The sequence below is a fragment of the Muntiacus reevesi genome, chromosome 2 (genome assembly GCF_963930625.1).
Source record: "Muntiacus reevesi chromosome 2, mMunRee1.1, whole genome shotgun sequence".
Taxonomy (NCBI): Eukaryota; Metazoa; Chordata; class Mammalia; order Artiodactyla; family Cervidae; genus Muntiacus; species Muntiacus reevesi.
The window spans coordinates 167,838,491-167,859,159 of record NC_089250.1 but is presented as its reverse complement, the minus strand read 5'-3'; the positions used below and the strand labels follow the sequence as shown (position 1 = coordinate 167,859,159).

The 20,669-nt window shown below is 46.0% G+C and overlaps 1 protein-coding gene across 2 annotated transcripts in view; it reads right to left on the bottom strand.

Moving 5' to 3' along the window:
- The window catches only part of DOCK1 (dedicator of cytokinesis 1), a 545,628-nt gene that overhangs the window by 339,006 nt on the left and 185,953 nt on the right, over nt 1-20,669 (bottom strand). The window lies entirely within an intron of this gene.

Below are 20,669 nucleotides of genomic sequence, written 5' to 3'. Positions count from 1 at the left end.
GTCATCATATAAATATAAGATGACAATTAACAAACACGTGCATACAGATACATATTCACATATATCCCATGGTGTGCACATCAACACAAATGCAAACAAGCATGTGGCAATTTTAACTAATTTTCTGTGCCAATTATGAATTTACTGATTGGTCACTTTAAAAGAAATACTTGGTAAAACACAAATGATTTGAATTGCAATTATTCTTGTTGTTTCCTAGGAGGACCAGAGCATGGTTCCCTTCTGCTTCCATACACCTCCCAAATGTTCCTGAGCTTGGCCAGCTCACAACTCACTAACTTCCACATTTAATGTTTACGTGCTCAGGGACACCTTTCTGCTGGGCTCACACCTGCAGAGGACAGTCTGCAGAGGGCTGAGAGCTCAGGCTCTGGAGTGAGCTTGTGTGGGTTTAAATTCTGCTGTTTTCCATGCAGGGTAATCTTGGGCTAAGCTAGTTACCTCTCCCAGCCTACGTTTCCTCATCTCTAACATGGACACACTGGCACTAGTTACTCATAGGTTTTAGGCACAATGTCCTCCTGAAAGGTTAGGCGTGAAGGCCTGGGCCTGGCACAGGTGAGATGCTCTGGACAGGTATTTGCTCTCATGATGCGACATAGATACCGGTGAAAAGCACCCCCCCACCCCGGCCTCCTAGACCCCTGGGCGAATGAGGGAGGGAGCAGTGGGGAGCAGGTATTGACCTTGGAGGTGAAAGTTAGGAAGCCCTCCTTCAGGACGCAATACATTCACCTGCTGGGAAGAAGCATTAGAATTTCCCGTGTGGGGTGGGCAATCTTAGGCACAAATTCAGGGAGACGGGAGGAGATGACATATTCACAGAGCCACAGGCAAAGTTCAGGAGGGTGGGGAGAGGAGAAGCAGAATAAAAGACCAGACAGGCATTCAGGTTTCATTCTGAATATGATGGGTGAGATGGAAATGGATGAAGAATTGGGAGAAGCTGATGGGGAAGGGATGTGATAATACAAAAGGCCAGAGAGAGTCTCTGCGATGGCAGCCAGGTAGGGCAGTGCAGATGGGAGGCATGGAACTGGCTAGTTAGCTGCTGCAATGATCCATGCAAAAACTAGGAAAAGCCTGACCTCCTGCTGATGACAGAGGACGAGATGGCTGGATGGCATCACCAACTCGACGGACATGAGTTTGAGCAAGCTCCAGGAGTTGGTGACGGACAGGGAAGCCTGGGGTGTTGCAGTCCATGGGGGTCACAAAGAGTTGGACACGACTGAGCAAGTGAACTGAACTGACCTCCTGCTACAGTGGTATGTTTGAAATAAGAGGCCCTGAACAAAAGCATACTGGAGGCAGGCTGAACACAGTGGCTGGTGATAAACTGGAGAGGAGGCCAGGGGCTAAATGAGAGTTAAATAAGACACCCAGTCCAACATGACCCCTTGATGAGTTACCCGAGGCAGGATATGACACCATCCAAGGAGAGGAACCTGGGAACAGAAGGGTATCTAAGGGAGGAGAAAAGGGCCAGGGTGTAGTTTTGGATGAGTTGCGTTTGAGTTGCCTGTTGGATATTTAAGTAGCTCCACCTAGTAGGCACATAGAGAGAGCCTTCTAGACCTTAGAGATCTCCAGTCTCACCGACCAAAGAAGCAACAGCTCTTAGACTGTAATGAATGCCAAGTGTGTGGGTAAGACTATTAAAGAGGAGTATGGAGAATGAGAAGGAAGTACTATGAGTGGCAGTCAGGAGGTTGGTATCAGAACAGGAGATGGAGCGAGCAGCGACGTGGGATGAGGCAGAGATGAGTGACGTCACCCAAATCGAGGGAGGGCAGGTGGCCCGTGTGTGGCAAGAATGGATCCAAAAGAACAGCCCTGGGATGTGGCAACTGAAAGCACCCAGAGTCCTGCTCAAGACGGCTTCCTGGAGTGGGATGAGAAGACAAAACTAGGAGTGCAGGCAAGGCTCCGGAAGCACAGCTCTGAAAGGAAGGGATTCTGGCGCCTAAGGATCAAAGGTAGTTTGGGTTTTCATTTGTTTTTTAGATAGGACCATGGAAAGGATGCTCAGAAAAATCAAAGAAAACTAACGAACTAGACACAAGTAAGACTAGAGATGAAATGTTGATTACTAATTGTCTCTTCCTGTTGGGGAATCCCATTGAACTCCAGCACATCCACCCTCCAACGTGAGCGATCTGCTGACAACACCAGTTCTGATGGTGAAACAAGCTCAGCCACTGTCATTCCCTTAGGAATGCGGAGCACGAGAGAAAAGACAGCAGAGCTTGGAAACATTAAATATCTCACGCCTGTTTTTAGAATTTTACATTTTAGGACTTCCAGTGTTAATGAGACATAAAGGCATTTTTTGCATTAATGTTTTCTGAGTTTTTTTAAATATAAAGTAAAATGAGCCTGCAAACATTGGAAACGTTCCTGAAAGTATGTAGAGAGATTTTGCCAAGAAGTAGGGGCTTCCCTGGTGGCTCAGATGGTAAAGAATCTGCCTGCAGTGCAGGAGACTTGGATTTGATCCCTGGGTCGGGAAGATGCCCTGGAGAAGGGAATGGCTACCCACTCCAGTATTCTTGCCTGGGAAATTCCATGGACAAAGGAGCCTGGTGGGCTGCAGTCCATGGGGTCGCAAAGAGTCGGACACAACTGAGTGACTAACACACACGTGTGGTAAAGAAGACCTAGGGATGGAGGAGGGAGGTAGGTCAGACAGGGAGATGCAGAAACAGCCCACATCCTTCTGCTCCTCCACTTCCAGGGGGCTGCATGTAGGAAGCTCATGCTAATGCTTTTTCAAGCTCCATTTTGATTTAATCCACAGAAAAGGAACTAATAACAACTCCATTTTTCCAGACGGAGTTTCCTCCAAAGAATATGTGAATATATGCATTTGCTTGCTGATGTCACCATAACAGGACTCCACACTTGGTGTGCGTGCTCAGTCGCTAAGCTGTGTCCAGCTCTTGGGGCCCCCATGGACGGCAGCCCACCAGGCTCCTATCTTCACGGGATCTCCCAGGCAAGAATACTGGAGCGGGCTGCCATTTCTTCCTCCAGGGCATCTTCCCAGGACAGGGATCACACCTGGCTCTCCTGCCCTGCCAGGTGGGATCTTGACCACTGAGCCACCAGGGAACCCAACAAACACTTAGGCAGAGGTAAGTCAGAGATGCTAAAGGGCTGAGCATCTTCCGGGCAGAGGCCGGGCGGGCCTGGCTATGATGTCAGGAATCGCAGGCGGGCAGGGCGCGAGAGCACAGTGCAAGGAGAAGGCGCTCTCGCAGGGGGACCACGAGAGTCTCTCCTCATCGTGGCTCCTGGACGTCAGGGGCCACCACACGATTCCTTCCCCTTCCCACCCAGCCCTTCCTACAACGTCAGTGGTGAACACCCGGCCCCACAGAGAGCATCTCCCCCAAATGCCACCACCCCTTGAACTCATGACAGCTCCAAAGCTGAGAGGGGCCTCCAGCGTAGGAGAGGGCACGGGCATCAGAGAGCTGCCCCAGGACAAAGCCAGTCCAAGGGACAGGCCACAAGATGACCTCATGGCAGTGAATCCAGTCTGAACATGCAGCTGCCCAAAATGCTGACCCACTGCACGCACGAACTCCTCAGGCATCCCAGCTCCAACGTCTTACTACAAAAAAAGTTCACAAGTCGCACCAGCCTGCAGTAGCTCTGCTGACCTTAACTGCAACACAACATCCAGTGAGGGGCTACACTCCAGCTCCCAGAACCCAAGGGGCAGGGCAGGGCCCCCAGCCAAGCCGTCTGAATCCAGCCCTGCCAGCGTTCATCCTCAAGGTCCAAGTGGAACATCTCCAGCCGGAGTCCCCCTTCCCTCCCACCTGAAACACATCTCCAGCATGATGACCACCCTCAGGAGATGAGCCCTCGGCCACCCCAGCCACTTGGTCATCCCCAACAACGCTGCCACCACCGCTCCGGAGGTAAGTCTAATTTCCACATAGGTGGAGAAGGAACAGCCACGAGAAGCTGAGCAGGCAGAGACCGCTGCTGAATACACGACCAAGGAAAGCATGACCTTGGAGGCTGAGCAAAGCCGAGCTTGGGAGGGATCCCACAGCAGTAGAAGGCCAGGTGGACTTGCCAGGCCAAAGGGTCAGCAGGGCTGTGTCCACAAAGGACCCTAGAAAATCAGGGGAACACAGCCCTGGACTCAGAGATGGCTGAAATGGCTCCTTGGGCTCTGGCAACCCAGAAGCCTTGGCCACAGTCCATGTCTAAGGCCTCATGTATCTGTGACGCCGGACAGGCAGGGGTGGACTTCACCTTCCTCCAAATAATCGAGTGTGTTGGTGTCATCTGTCAGAATCACTCCAGGGTGAGGGAAGGGATGGCCGCCCTGTCCATCTTCTGCTGGGAGAGATGCCGTCAACCATTCCTGGCTCTCGGCTCAAACACCCACCGGCCACCCAGCCCAGAGCTCTGTGACAGCTTTGCTCGTTTATTACCCAGCCTCTTTTGAGGAAAAAGGACCAAATTTTGGACACTTTGCTGCCATTTTGACATGTTTAAAGGCTTTCATTCAGGTTAGTTTCTGAGAACATAAAAATCCATTTGTTTATAACCCTTCATGGGTCCATAGTATCGAGGGATATTAAGGAATACACATGGGATGTTTTCAAGATCCACTGGATAACTGCAGTCCTAACCTTATCATTGCCTCCCACCTCTGGCTGGTCAAGATAAAGGGGGCCATGGGGATAAAACTACCTCAGAGAGAATGGAACAAGACCACACGAGCAGGACTCTGGGAGGGTCCAACACTCCTGTCCAGAGGACCGCTACCGACCCCTGACCACATGCCCGTCACAGGACCAGATCACCGGGAGGGAGCGGCCGCATGCCTGGGGCTTCCGTACAGGCGCATCTCCTGCAGGCCTCCAAGGGCGCAGGGTCACAGGGCGGCAGTGCCTACGGAAACACGGCCAGGCCTCCCCAGGAAGAAGAGCAACGTCCCAGGTCCTGCAGTGGCTGCGAGGACCACAGCTGGAAGCATCCAGGCTCAACTGATCCATCTTCCTGGTGACCTGTGACTGGCAGGCCCCAGCCCAGGCCCTCGACAGACCTGGGGACAAGTGGGTCTCCGGTGCCAGGTCTCAAGACTGCTGGGATGTAAGGCTGGCTCTGTGACCTGCCTGCCCCTCCTGGAACAGTCTCTGTTAGAGGAGCGGTCTGGCTCTCATCCACGGGAGGAGCCCCTGCACACGCACTAAGACCTCACAGTGGACGTGCGTGTTTGTGTGCGTGCGGGTGACTTCCTGCATGTGCGTGGGCACGTGTGAGCAGCATGCATGTGCCCATGTGGAGACGCGCTCTCTTCCCAACAAGACAGCTGCACAGGACTTTGGTCCACAGTCCTTTCCATGGTTGAAGACAGTGTTTTGCTTGTTTTAGGTGGCGAGCAAGGACTTGCAGCCAAGGGCCACCCTGTCCCAACCTCAGAAGACATCGGGGCAAAGCCATCATAGCCATCATCCCACCTGCCTCTCTGGGGACTCAGCTGCACTGGAGAGTGTCCAAGCCAATCGCAACAGCAGCGCTCAGGCGCACGTGCACACGAACGCACACACAGGAGGGTTGATCTCGGTCCCCGTGACTACAGGTGCAGAGGAACACAGCAGAGGGTCTGCAGTGAGAAGCGGGTCTGCCTCCTGGTGCCGCCCCAGCCACCTAGCAGGCCGCCCCAGCCACCTAGCAGCCCTCCCAACCCAGAGCAAAATGAACCTCATTTGACAAGGGACACCCCTGACTCTGCATTTATGCTCTTTGCAGCTTTCTCAAGAAGTGGTAGGACCAAGTTTGCAATAACAGTAAAGGTCCTGAAATTTTTCTAAGCGAGAACAAAACATCAGGAGCATAGAGGAACGTTCCCCCCCCACACACAACCACTCACACTCCCACCCACACTCACACACACACACACACACACATACACACCCACACCCACACTCACACACACACACACCCATACACACACACACACCCACACCCCTCCACACACTCACACACACACACTCACACACACACACACACCCCCATACACACACACACCTCACCCACACGCACACACACTCACACTCACACCCACACACCCTCACACACACTCACACCCACACACACACACTCACACACACACCCACACACACACTCACACCACCACACACTCACACACACTCACACCACCACACACTCACACCCACACACACACTCACACACACACACACTCACACACACACACTCACACACACACACCTACCCCCCCACACACACACCCACACACACTCACACTCACACACCTATCCACACACCCACACAACCACTCATGCTCCCACACACCCACACACACACCCACACCTACACACACACACACACACCCCCATCCACCCCCCCACACACTCACACATCTACCTCCCCCCACACATACACACCCCCATCCACCCCCACACACACTCACACACCTACCCCCCCCCCACACACACAAACCTATCCACCCCCCCACACACACTCACACCCCCATCCACCCCCCCACACACTCACACACCCACACACACACACCTATCCACACACCCACACAACCACTCACGCTCCCACACACCCACACACCCACACCCACACACACACACACACACACACACACACCCATCCACCCCCCCACACACTCACACACCTACCCACCCACCCACACACACACACACAAACCTACCCACCCGCCCAACCCCCCCCACACACACAGCTACCCAGCCACTCACACCTTCAATGAGCTGTTTTAAAGCATTAGACTTGTATCTGGAACTTAAGGAAGAAGAATCCCCTTCACATTCTGAGTGTCTCAAATCGGTGACCCCAGTATGGAGAAGAGAATACCCATGGAGAATAGAATACATTTCTACAGCATGACCGGGGCCTATAGTCCCGCTTGGTTCAGAATGGATGTCCTGGAAAGCTGACAATCTCCCCACTCAAAGGAAGAAAAGAAAAACAATCAACCAAACAAATACTGAAATCAAGAAAACACATTTTAAACCAACTACCCACAGATCATCACATGGAGAAAGGCTGTGACCGCCAATATGTGACTGGAGCCTGGGAACCTGGCTCAGTCTGTTTGATTTTGCTTGTTCGCTTTTTCACTAAAGTAGGGTCAAGTCCCCTGTGATGAAAGGACATCTTTTTTGGTGTTAGTTCTAGGAGGTCTTGCAGATCTTCATAGAATTGTTCAACTCCAGCTTCTTCGGCATGAGTGATTGGGGCATAGACTTGGATTACTGTCATACCAAGTGGCTTGCCTTGGAAACGAACAGAGATCATTCTGTCACTTTTGAGATTGCACCCAATTACTGCATTCTGGACTCTTTTGTTGACTGTGATGGCTAATCCATTTCTTCTAAGGGATTCTTGCCCACAATAGTAGATATAATGGTCATCTGAATTAAATTCGCCCATTCCAGTTCATTTTAGTTCATTGATTCCTAAAATGTCAATGTTCACTCTGACTATTTCCTGTTGGCCCACATCCAATTTACTTTAATTCATGGACATAATATTACAGGTTCCTATACAATACTGTTCTTTACAGCATCAGACTTTACTTCCATTACCAGTTTATTTATTTAACATATAAACAGAGTACATCATGCAAAATGCCATGCTGTATGAACCACAAGCTGGAATCAAGATTGCCAGAAGAAATATCAATAACTTCAGATATGCAGATGATAGCAGTCCTATAGCAGAAAGCAAAGAGGAACTAAAGAGCCTCTTGATGAAGGTGAAAGAGAAGAGTGAAAAAGCTGGCTTAAAACTCAACATTCAAAAAACTAAGATCATGGCATCCAGTCACATCAATTCATGGCAAATAAATGGGGAAACAATGGAAACAGTGACAGATTTTATTTTCTTGGGCTCCAAAATCACTGCAGATGGTGACTGCAAACATAAAATCAAAACACACTTGCTCCTTGTAAGAAAAGCTATGACAAACCTAGACAGCATATTAGAAAGCAGAGACATTACTTTACCAACAAAGGTCTGTTTAGTCAAAGCTATGGTTTTTCCAGTAGTCATGTATGGATGTGAGAGTTGGACAATAAAGAAAGCTGAGTGCTGAAGAATTGATGCTTTTGAACTGTGGTGTTGGAAAAGACTCTTGAGAGTCTGTTGGACTACAAAGAGATCAAACCAGTCAATCCTAAAGGAAATCAGTCCTGAATATTCATTGGAAGGACTGATGCTGAAGCTCTAATACTTTGGCCACCTGATGCAAAAGAACTGACTTCTTAGAAAAGACCCTGATGCTGGAAAGCACTGAAGGCAGGAGGAGAAGGGGACAACACAGGATGAGATGGTTGCACAGCATCACCAACTCAATGGACACGAGTCTGAGCAGGCTCTGGGAGTTGGTGATGGACGGGTCAGCCTGGTCTTCTGCAGTCCATGGGGTCACAGAGGGTCGGACACGACTGAGCGGCTGAACTCAACGAGAGCTGGTTTACTTTACAACGATGTGTTAGTTTTAGGTGTCCAGCAAAGTGACCCAGTACATGTATATCTATAAACATCTTCAGATTCTCTTCCATTATAGGCTATTAGAAAATCTTGACTATAGTTCCTTGTGTTATACAGTAGGTTCTTGCTGTTTATCTATTTTATGTATGAAAGTGTGCTTCTGTTAATCCCGAGACTCACAGACATAAAAAAACAAATTTATAGTTGACAAAGGGAAGGAAGAGGGGAGGGATAAACTGGGAGTTTGGGACTAACAGTCTAATCGATTTTGGAAAAGCCTTTTGGGCTGATTAAAGTTCTGTTTACCCATGCACATAAGAAAATAATAATATCTACCTGTCCCACTCTTTACCTTGAATCTCGGGCAAGTTTTGAAGGCTTAATTGTCTTAAAAGACTCTTGAAGGCTTAATTGTCCTTCTCTGCAAATGGGCATGCTACTGTTAGCCCTTCAGACTTACTGTGAGAATCAAACGATGTAGAGTGTGTATCTGGCAAGTAGTCAGCGCTCAGTCAAGGGCAGCTGTCAGTAACAGTGACGGAAATAATACTATCCTGCAAAGTCAGCTTTTCCAACAAAGTAAACAGCAAAAACTCCTGCCTTAGGGTTTGTTAGTAAATAGGGTAGCCAGTGAGCCCTTAAAATACAGCTAGTTCCACTGACGAGTGGAATTTTCAACTTTAGTTAATTTCATGTAATTTTTAAATTTAACTTTTTAACTTAAATGTAAAAAATGGACACCTGATTCAGTTCTTGCAAACAACTATTTGGAATGACTGAACAGCATGTATAGATGAATCTCCCTTCCTGTGGTGAATTTTATTAAATGTGAAAAATACAGATCGAGAGTCTGTGATGAAAATTCAGCATTCAAACTGAGATATGATACACATGTAAAAACCACACTGGATTTTAGACAGTTCCTATGGAAAAAAAAAACAAAAAAAGAGTGTGAAACATGCTATTTGTAATAATTAGGTCAAGGTCATGTTGACATATTTCAGATGAAATATATTATTAAAATTAATTTCACCAACTGTCTTGTATTTTTTTTTTTTTTACTGTGGACTGTATAAAATTATAAATTGTGTATGTAGCTGGCATTCTATCTCTGTTGGACAGCGCAGTCTGGGAGTGTGCTAGGAAGCAGATGTTGGAGGCCTCCTGTGCGATTTCTCATTTTAATGAACTAGTGTTCAGCTCTGGAAGGAGAGTCAAGGCCACAGCTTTCTCCTGGCAGATCATCTTCACACGGACGTGACTGCAGGCCTCATCAAGGGCTGTTAGTCTGCGTCAAGGCACAGAGCTGACCTACAAGCAAGCCAAAACCAAGCAGCACAGTTGTCCTGGCTTTTCCTGCCATGCACAGAGTGAATGCTGACAGCCCCGCCCAGATGCCAGGAAGGCGCAGGCAGCCCTGGGCCCAGACCCCTCGCAAATCAGCCATGGGGATCAGAGGCCCTGCAACACACCAGCCAGCCTTCCACACCCCCTTCCCCAGTGCGATCCACTCTGATTACAGACAGCAATAATGTGACATCTGCTCATTCTCAGCTGTGGAGGCTGAAGCCATGATGATTAATGCTCTGGTAATGGGCACAGAGCAAAAAATATTAATCTTTATAAAAGGTATTCAACAGGCATCATCAGCTTATAAATGTCCAAGGAGAATATCCGTCTATAACTCCATTACAGCTCTACATCAAAGTAGGATGCAAATACGAGAATGAATCTGTCTGTTTAAAACATTCATTTTATGAACACTGAATAATGTGCTTCTTAATTTTTAGTTTGGTCACATTAAACAAATGATCCATAAAGTGCGTTTAATAACCTTGAGCCTGTTACACAGAACTAAAATCCAGACGAATACTTTTAATGAGAATTAAACAGCAAGAGTCATATAAACGGGGGATGCTTTGCTATCCATCTTTTTCAGACAATCATCCGATTTTTCAACAATCTAAGAACTCTGTACCCACATGATTCAATTTGTTCAAATAACTCTCTCCCGCTATACAAATCTTCCAGTGCCAGAAATGTGGAACACAGAGCCAGCAATAGAGAGGATCACAGGAGCAATCTATTCATGTCCCAGTTGTACAGACGTGGGGACAGCAGCCAGCGTAGGGACCAGGCAGCAGCTGAACTAGAATGAGATGTCTGATCCCGAAGCCAGATGACTGTGCCTGTACACATGTGTGTAAACATGCATGATGCAGGTAACTTTACATGTCTAATGCAGATTAAATTTTCCCAAGAGTCATTTTAATTTGCTTTAACTAAGTTGTGAGCATTTAGCAGTAACCAGGAGGGTAAATTCGCATCAAGTAACCCTAAGCGTATCAGTTTCCCTTTCTGAACTTCAGATCTTGGTCTGTGGAATGGAGTAAACACAACTGCCCTGCTCCGGGTTTCTATTCCTACCAACAAGCAGTCCCTTTGTAAGCATTCTGGTCAGAGGATTCTCAGCACCACTTGGCCAAGTGCTGAAATATTCGGAAATAAGATAATCTGCCTGTCAGCTCTGAGGTACCCAATGTCACAAAACTTTAACTGAGAGAGTGACAGAGCAATTAAAATATCTTGAAAACTGGAAGGGAACAGGGCAAGATACAGACTGTAGAACAAGAGAAAAAGAAGTTGGTCAAAGATATGTCTTCTGGCTGAAGCCAAAGGGCCTCCTAAAAAGTGTGTTATCCTCTAAAGAAGGGAGAGGTGTAGCAGTTATTTCATATCCTTCAGTTTGGAGAAGTGTAATCATAGCGAGTAACCATTCATTCGTATCACGTTGCTGTTGTTCAGTCATTAAGTCATGCCTGACTCTACGATCCTGTGGACCGCAGCAAAGTAGGCTTCCCTGTCTTCCAACGTCTCCCGGAGCTGCCCAAGTTCATGTCCATCGACTCGGTGATACTATCTAACCATCTTGTCCTCTGCGGCTCCCTTCTCCTTCTGCCTTAAATCTTCCCCAGCATCAGGCTCTATTCCAATGAGTCAGCTCTTCACATCAGGTAGGCAACATATTGGAGCTTCAGCAACAAATCTTCCAATGAATATTCAGACTTGATTTCCTTTAGGATCCACTGGTTTGATCTCCTTGCAGTCCAGGAGACTTCCAAGAGTCTTCTCCAGAACCACAATTTAAAAGTATCAATGCTTCAGCAAATTCATATTATAATAATAGATACTTTGTCAGATGAAAGAAGAATCACTGCAGAAAAACCTCAAATGAGTCCCATTTAAAAGCAGTTGAAAATACTAGTTAAGACTCAAAAATATGCCAAGAAAGATAGTGTGCAAAGTACTGGTCAGACCAAGAATTTGTTCTCTAGATAGAAATGCATCAAGGAGGTGTCTCGGGACATTTGAGAGGACTTCGGCAGGCTTGCCAGTCCTTGGGCAGAACCTTACTGTGTGGAAGACAAGGAATCAAAGACAGGAAGATGGGGCTGGGGGTTGTGTGCCTTCATTCACCCAAGTGTGTAAAGGGGACCGAGAATACAGGCCTTGGCCTGTGACGCCCAGCGCACACTCTCCTATCAGCTGCACTAATGATGTGCTACATGGTTAGAAAACAATGGCCACACCTTATGGTCTGCCCCTTCCATCTTGAGGGAAGGACTAGGCCCTCAGGAAGGACTTTATGCAACAGAAAAAAAAAAACAGCAGCTCAAAAGAGAACCCAGCAGACTGCAGGCTGAGCTGAGGATCCTCCAACTGTCCCGGGCAAGTTTCTGTAGGCAACATGAGGGAGCATGAACCAGGGAGACTCAGAGTCCTAGCGCCAGTGTGAGCATGACTGGATGAGGGGCAATCAAGCCGGCCTCTTCTAAGATTGCTCCTTGTGCCAATAATATCAAGCAACAGGGACAGAAGTTCACTCAGAGGTGAGTGCAGAACAGAGAACCAATAGACTATAAAGGTCAGACCAACTACACCCTGAGGAACTTGACACCACCAATTTCATCACACAGAAAGAGAGAAAGCTAAGAAAACTCCATAAGCACACGAGCACAACGCCAGGCAGCTTATGTTTCATCTATGCACGTGCTTATTTATTCACATACTTGTATTTTATTTTGTTCCATAAGGCATTTGAAGTGAATTCAGTTTTCAGAATGCATTACTCCTACCGTGGATGTGAATCAGCTTAAGAGCAGGTAATGGATTTGTAACAAGCAAAGTCCTTAATCAGCACCATGGTGGTGGACAGCTCCCTGCCTGGGACGCTGCTTACAGACCACAACTTGCCTGTTAACTCCTGGGTGGTTATCGGTAAATTAAGAAAATTACTCTTCTCCAATTAAATATTTTTAAATGGCTCTGGAGCCTCTCAGAGGACTCAAATTTGCTCACCAACAGTCCTGAGCACATGGAAGGTGCTCAACAAAGTATAATGGAATTTAAATGGATATAATTAAGAAACTGAAATTGAGTTCACCCTCCCAGATTCATTAAACCACTTCTTAAAAAGGCTGCCCTGTTTTAACAAGTGATGTTTTCAAAAATACATACAATGAAAGCTATAGAATAACATATTGAATTAGGGATGAAAAAAAGTACACTATGTTACAGATAAAGATTAGAATCTTCTCAGGGCATGAAAAAATGGAGAAAATTATATTTATATTCCATCATTATGTAAGAAATTAGTCTTTGGGTTTCACAGCTGGTAATGTTCATTAGAAGTCTTCAGCACAACTATCTAATTAAAGTATTCCAGAAAGTTACACACGTGGTACATTAAGTAACTGTCACATACAATGCTACCAAGCCCAATTTTTCTTTCTGTGCAACATCCGTCAAGTTAACAAAGCTACGACAGAGTGGTTCTGGTTTTAAGATCCCTTTCAAGGAAGAGAAATCTCTTTTGAGATTTCTTTATGGATCCAAAGCATCAAGAAGGTACATTTTACTAAAGGTCTGTATTAAACACACAGTTTCCCTTTCTACAATTTAAAGCATGACAAACTGATTAGCAGGGTAATTCTTTAGAGATATAAATTTTCCATTTTGGATGGAATGACAATGAAAACAGCCTAGAAGTCTGAACTCAATAATTCCTACTAGTAGTCCCACTAGGCATCTGAGTCTTTGCCCTCAGATTTTCAAGGGTTGCTGTAACTAATGTTCTCATCTCTGCTTCATAACCGGAAGACTCAATTACCTGAAAATAAGAATGAGGAAAATAGTTTTTAAGCGCTCTAGGCCTACATTTTAAAGAAGCTCTATATTGTTCAAAAATGGAAGACAAATGAAGTTTGATGAGGCTGGTGAACACTGTCTAAAAGGAGCCTGTTCGTTATGTTGAAGGACAGAGCCACAGGAATGGCCAGGGAATGAGGGAATGACACATTTTCCATCCCCCTCACTGCAGGATTCCAAACATCAGAGAAAAGCATAGAAAGAAACAAAGGGGCCCCAGAGAACAGTAAGCTAAAACCAAAGTTAATTCGCCAAGAGGACTAAACCAAACTACTATCAGGCCTAGAGAGAGAGTCTTGCCACTAAGTCTCCAAATCTTTATTCTCCAGACCTTGCTACCCTGCGAAAACAACTTACGACACAAGGCAAGTGTATGTAAGCTCTAAAGGAAATACTGTTCATAGGGTTCTCAAGGCAAGAATACTGAAGTGGGTTACCGATCCCTTCTCCAGTGGACCATATTGTCTCAGCGGGCCTTACAAACAGCTAAGAAAAGAAGAGAAGCAAAAGGCAAAGGAGAAAAGGAACGATATTCCCATCTGAATGCAGAGTTTCAAAGAATGACAAGAGATAAGAAAGGCATTCTAAGGGCTCAATGCAAAGAGATAGAGGAAGACAATACAATGGAAAAGATCTCTTCAAGAAAATCAGAGACGCCAAGGGAACATTTCATGCCAAGTTGAAAGGGCACGATGGGGGGAAAAAAAAAAAAAAGGCACGATGAAGCAGAGAAATGGCAGGGACCTAACAGAAGCAGGAGATGTCAAAAAGAGGGGGCAAGAGTACACAGAAGAGCTGTACATAAAAGACCTTCGTGATCCAGATAACCGCGATGGTGTGATCACTCACCTAGAGCCAGACATCCTGGAATGTGAAGTCAAGCTGGTGTTACAAAGCATCACTATGAACAAAGCTAGTAGAGGTGACGGAATTCCATCTGAGCTATCTCAAATCCTGAAAGATGATGCTGTGAAAGTGCTGCACTCAATATGCCATTAAATTTGGAAAACTCAGCAGTGGCCACAGGACTGGAAAAGGTCACTTTCCATTCCAATCCCAAAGAAAGGCCATGCCAAGGAATGTTCAAACTACTGCACAATTGCACTCATCTCACATGATAGCAAAGTAATGCTCAAAATTCTCCAAGCCAGGCTTCAACAGTATGTGAACCGACAACTTCCAGATATTCAAGCTGGATTTAGAAAAGGCAGGGGAGCCAGAGATCAAATTGCCAACATCCACTGGATCATAGAAAAAGCAAGAGAATTTCAGAAAAACATCCACTTCTGCTTTCTTGATTACACCAAAGCCTTTGACTCTATGGACCACAACAAACTGTAGAAAATTTTTAAAGAGATAGGAATACCAGACTACTTTACCTGCCTTCTGAGAAATATGTATGTAGGTCAAGTATCAACAGTTAGAACCAGACATGGAACAACAGACTGATTCCAAACTGGGGGAGGAGTACGTCAAGGCTGTACATTGTCACCTTGCTGATTTAACTTATATGCAGAGTACATCATGAGAAATGCCAGACTGGATGAAGCACAAACTAGAATCAAGACTGCTGGGAGAAATATCAATAACCTCAGATATTCATATGATACCACCCTTAGAGCAGAAAGCAAAGAGGAACTAAAGAGCCTCTTGATGAAAGTGAAAGAGGAGAGTGAAAAAGCCGGCTTAAAACTCAACATTCAAAAAACGAAGATCATGGCATCCAGTCCCAATTACTTTATGGTAAATAGATGGGTGAACATTGAAAACAGTGAGAGACTTTACTTTCTTGGGCTCCAAAATCACTGCAGACTGTAACTGTGGCCCTGAAATTAAAAGACACTTGCTCCTTGGAAGAAAAGCCATGACAAACCTAGACAGTATACTTAAAAGCAGAGACATTACTTTGCCAACAAAGGTCTAGTCTAGTCAAAGAAGATCTCAGTGATCCTGCTGCAGAAACACGATAGCAGATGGTTCTATGGACTCAGTTGTGATATTTTAAAGACAATAAAAACTCTTGATTTGAAAAAAAAAAAAAAAAGCTACGGTTTTTCCTGTAGTCATGTATGAATGTGAGAGCTGGACCATAAAGAAAGCTGAGCACCGAAGAATGGATGCTTTTGAACTGTGGTGTTGAAGAAGGCTCTTGAGAGTCCCTGGGACTGCAAGGAGATCAAACCAGTCAATCCTAAAGGAAATCAATCCTGAGTATTTATTGGAAGGACTGATGCTGAAGTTGAAGCTCTAATACTTTGGCCACCTGATGTGAAGAACTGACTTTTTGGAAAAGACCCTGATGCTGGGAAAGACTGAAGGCAGGAGGAGAAGAGGACGACAGAGGATGAGGTGGTTGGATGGCATCACCAACTCAATGAATGTGAGTTTGAGCAAGCTCCAGGAGTTGGTGATGGACAGGGAAGCCTGGTGTGCTGCAGTCCATGCAGTCCCAAAGAGTCGAACATGATTGAGAGACTGAACTGAACTGAACTGAAAGGAAATCTGTCAGTTACTTCTGTCACTTTCAATATGAGAATATAGAAAAATTAGATCCTGAAAGGCAAGGCAATTCAGTGTTACTGGAATGAGCTTTCCTCAGGTCTCAGGTGCAGAAGCGCAGCAGAAAGGAGCCCATGTGGGTAATAGAATGTCTCCCACTTCAGGTTTTTGCAAGTATGCCCAATGTGCTTGACAAATTTAAGTCAATGCTATCTCAGCTTGATTTCTTTTATTCCAGTTTCTATAACATCAATGTGAAATATTTTTGTCAGCATAAATCCCACACCATGGTGTCCTCCTGTTTATGTTAATTTAATTACACTGAAACCTTTCATTTCTATAATAGGATCGAAGCTTTAATCTTCATAGCTTTGGTCAGATAGGTGGGCAACTATGTAATCACATGGGAACAAAGCTACAAATATACAAAGGATGAAACTTTGACCTTTCCTTCTATTTTAACTTGATTTAAAAGTTGCTCACTCCATGCCACAGGCTATTTGGAAGAGTTACCTTTTTGTGAAGCACATAATCTATTTAACCAGCTTTCAAATAGTCAGATCACATCTCTAGACAATGCTTGGAGCCATTTCTGCCCATACCCCGGCTGTCTACACAGGGCAGGATAAAGAGCCCGAGCCCTTCCCCTCAGCCGGGGAACAGGAGTGGGAACAGCCCAGGTGGGTTCCGGACATCAGCGTAGGGACCAGCCCCTCCGCACATGCCATCTACTCTGACTACAAGCTCACATCTGAAAAGACACCCTCCCAAAATGCTGTGAAGGCTAGGGGAGGGGAAGGAATGGATTGGAATTCAGTCAGTTCAGTTCAGTTCAGTGGCTCAGTCATGTCTGACTCTTTGTGACCCCATGAACCACAGCACACCAGGCCTCCCTGTCCATCACAAACTCCCGGAGTTTACCCAAACTCATGTCCATTGAGTCAGCAATGCCATCCAACCATCTCATCTTCTGTCATCCCCTTTTCCTCCTGCCCTCAATCTTTCCCGGCATCAGGGTCTTTTCAAATGAATCAGTTCTTTGCATCAGGTGGCCAAAGTATTGGAGTTTCAGCTTCATCATCAGTCCTCCAATGAATATTCAGGACTGATTTCCTTTAGGATGAACTGGTTGGATCTCCCTGCAGTCCAAGGGACTCTCAAGAGTCTTCTCCAACACCACAGTTCAAAAGCATCAATTCTTCGATGCTTAGCTTTCTTTATGGTCCAGCTCTCACATCCAGACATGACTACTGGAAAAACCATAGCCTTGATTCGATGGACCTTTGTTGGCAAAGTAATGTCTCTGCTTTTTAACATGCTGTCTATGATTGGGATTAGTTGGGATTAATTTGGGATGACCGGATGCAAGCTATTAGACGTAGAATGGATCAACTACAACGTCCTACTGTATAGCACAGGGAACTATATGCAATATCCTGGGAATAAATCATAATGGAAAAGAACATGAAAAAGACAGTGAAGGACAGAGGACCCTGGCGTGCTGTAGTCCTTGGGTCACAAAGAGTCAAACATGACTGAGCAACTGAACAAGAAGTGTGTGTGTGTGTGTGTGTGTGTGTGTGTGTGTGTATGTAACTGAATCAATCGGCTGTGTAGTAGTAATGAACAACATTGTAAATCAACTATATCTCAATAAAATATATTTAAAAATAAAAATATCTAGGGGAGAAGCACTGAGATAAAAACAGGACTATGACTTAATAGCATCTGAAGCCCAGTGAGGGGTACATAGGCATTCATTACTATACTCTTCTTATTTTCCTGTATGTTCAAGTTTTTCTGTAATTTTAACAAAGAGCCATCTTGAACTGTCCCTTGTTGAACTTCTTCTTTCCACAAAACAGGGAAATAATAAAATCAGAAGCAAAAAGACCATGACCTTAGTTTTACACAACTGCTCACAGGTGACCCTCTGTATCTCAAGTCTCTCACCATCTTCCTTCTCTCCTTCTGTTACTTCTCCTTAAAGATAAGTCCTCCCTACTCCATGATCAACCCACTCAGAGCCCAGACAGGGAGAGAAGGCCACCTTCCCCATGCAAACACAGGACTTCCCCTCCCTTAGAGCAAGGGAACCCTACATGCATGCTATGCTTTCTTCTCTGCACTGCTCCCCAGAAAAAGATGTGCTGGACGTGAACATTCAACAAATATGTATCATGAGCCAACCCCTGTTTTGTGGTTGTTATTCACTTCCAAATCCTTGCAACTCCATGGACTAGCACACCAGGCACCTTGGTCCTCCACTATCTCACAGAGTTTGCTCAAATTCATGTCCACTGGGCCAATGATGCCACCCAACCATTTCATCCTCTACCACCACCTTCTCCTTTTGACCTCAACCTTTCCCCGCATCAGGGTCTTTTCCAATGAGTCGACTCTTCCTATCAGGTAACCAAAGTACTAGAGCTTCAGCTTCAGCATCAGTCCTTCCAGTAAATATTCAGGATTGATTTCCTTTAGTATTGACTGCTTTGATATCCTTACAGTCCATAGGATTCTCAAGAGTCTTCTCCAGCACCACAATTAGGAAGTATCAATTCTTTGATTGTCAGCCTTCTTTATGGTCCAACTCTCAAATCTGTACATGACTACTGGAAAAACCACAGCTTTGACTTAAAATTGAAGTTGCTGGCAATTTGCTCTTTGGCTCCTCTGCTTTTTCTAAACCCAGCTTGTACATTTGGAAGTTCTCAGCTCATATATGAATTGACTTAAAGGCCTGGCCTGCAGGCCCTGTTCTAGAAGCAGGAATAGAGGAATAACAAGGCCATGCTCAAAGACCTCTCATTTTAAGGAAGGACCACAGAAAACAAGCAAGCCAATAAAGAAAACCAGGCAATGACCACACACTGTGGATAGTGCCAGAGGAGCCACGGGGCAGCATGTCTGGAGTATTTTCTGCACGGTGATCGGAGCACCTCTCAGGGGAAGCTCCCTATTCAACCCCGCTCAGTATCTGATCTGAATCTAATTTCTTTCACCAATTTTCTTTCGTCATGTATTTGACATGATAATACCTTCCTCAATGAGGACAAGGTCTCATCTGCTATTTTTCTACGAAATCTTCAACAAAAATGAAGGGACATGCCTAACATTTATTGAATGTGCTTTAAATGCTGAGTGCAAATCTTGGTATCACACATGTATCACTCTTCAGGTAATGTAATCTTGGCAAGAGGAAAAGGGCCGCTGGAGAAACTGAAGCCTGGAGGGTAACTTCACAGAGGTCAGTGAGTTAGCAGGTCACAGAGGCAGGATGTGAATGAAGGCAATCTGATCACAGAGTCCACACATGCTCGCAATCCCCTTACAGGCTGCCTGCCCTCGTTACAGAAAAGAGCTCAGAAACATGTAGCTCTTTATTAACGAGGAACCAAAATCACCACCCTGGTGGCTCAGCCAGTAAAGAATCTGCCTGCAATGCGGGAGACCCATGTTCGATCCCTGGGTTGGGAAGATGCCCTGGAGAAGGGAATAGCAGGTCACTCCAGTATTCTTGCCTGGAGAATCCCATGGACAGAGGAGCTTGGCTGGCTGCAGTCTGTGGGGTCACAAAAGAGTCGGATACGACTGAGTGAATAACACACACACAAAATCATTTATAGAGGAAATGATGCAAGCCAGTCAGTCATTTTCTTTTGTAAACAAAGCAAAGGGAGACAGGCAGAACATAGAGCAAAGGCGGATGTGGCCGGCAGCCAACCCTGAGCCCCGAGTTCTCTAGAGGTCTCCAGAGGGGCTAAGACACTGCTGTCGTCAATCATCAACTGCAGCCAACACTAAGGATGACCAGGTCCACGCTCTCCAGCTTCTGAACAGCCTTCTTATACTAGGGGGAGATATCTACATTATGACCTCTGTTTCCCGAATACAGACACCAGAACTCAAGTCCACAGCCACCCTTGCGCCTACAATGCAGAATACAGCCTCTGTTCTGCCAAGGAGGTATAGGCTTCTAGGGATGGCAACTGTTAAGGAGCAGCAGGAAGGACAGCTCTGTAAAGAACTCCAGTTTCCTGTGGATCAGGGCAGAGGATACGGAGGTAACAGGAGCTGCCAGGACCTGACCCCAAAGGAGCAGTGCAACCGGCACAGCTGTGAACAGATGGCAGCGACAATGCCCGTGATGTCCAGACCAGCTCGGGCCAAACACAGCCGTCTTTGCCAAAAGACACCTCTCCTGCTGTAGCCTAACAAACTCAGCTGGATCCTCTGGTTCCTGGTCCTTTAGGAGGACAGAAGGGGAGCAGGCTGAGCCAACCTGCACCCTATAAGCCTTGGCCTGCTGGGACCCAAACCTGGCAAGGGGCGATGCCAATCTCAGAATTCACTGCCAGTCTTACTGCACCCAAATCAGCTGGCCATTCCCGTCAAAGTGAGACTGGAATAACTTTGATATTGGA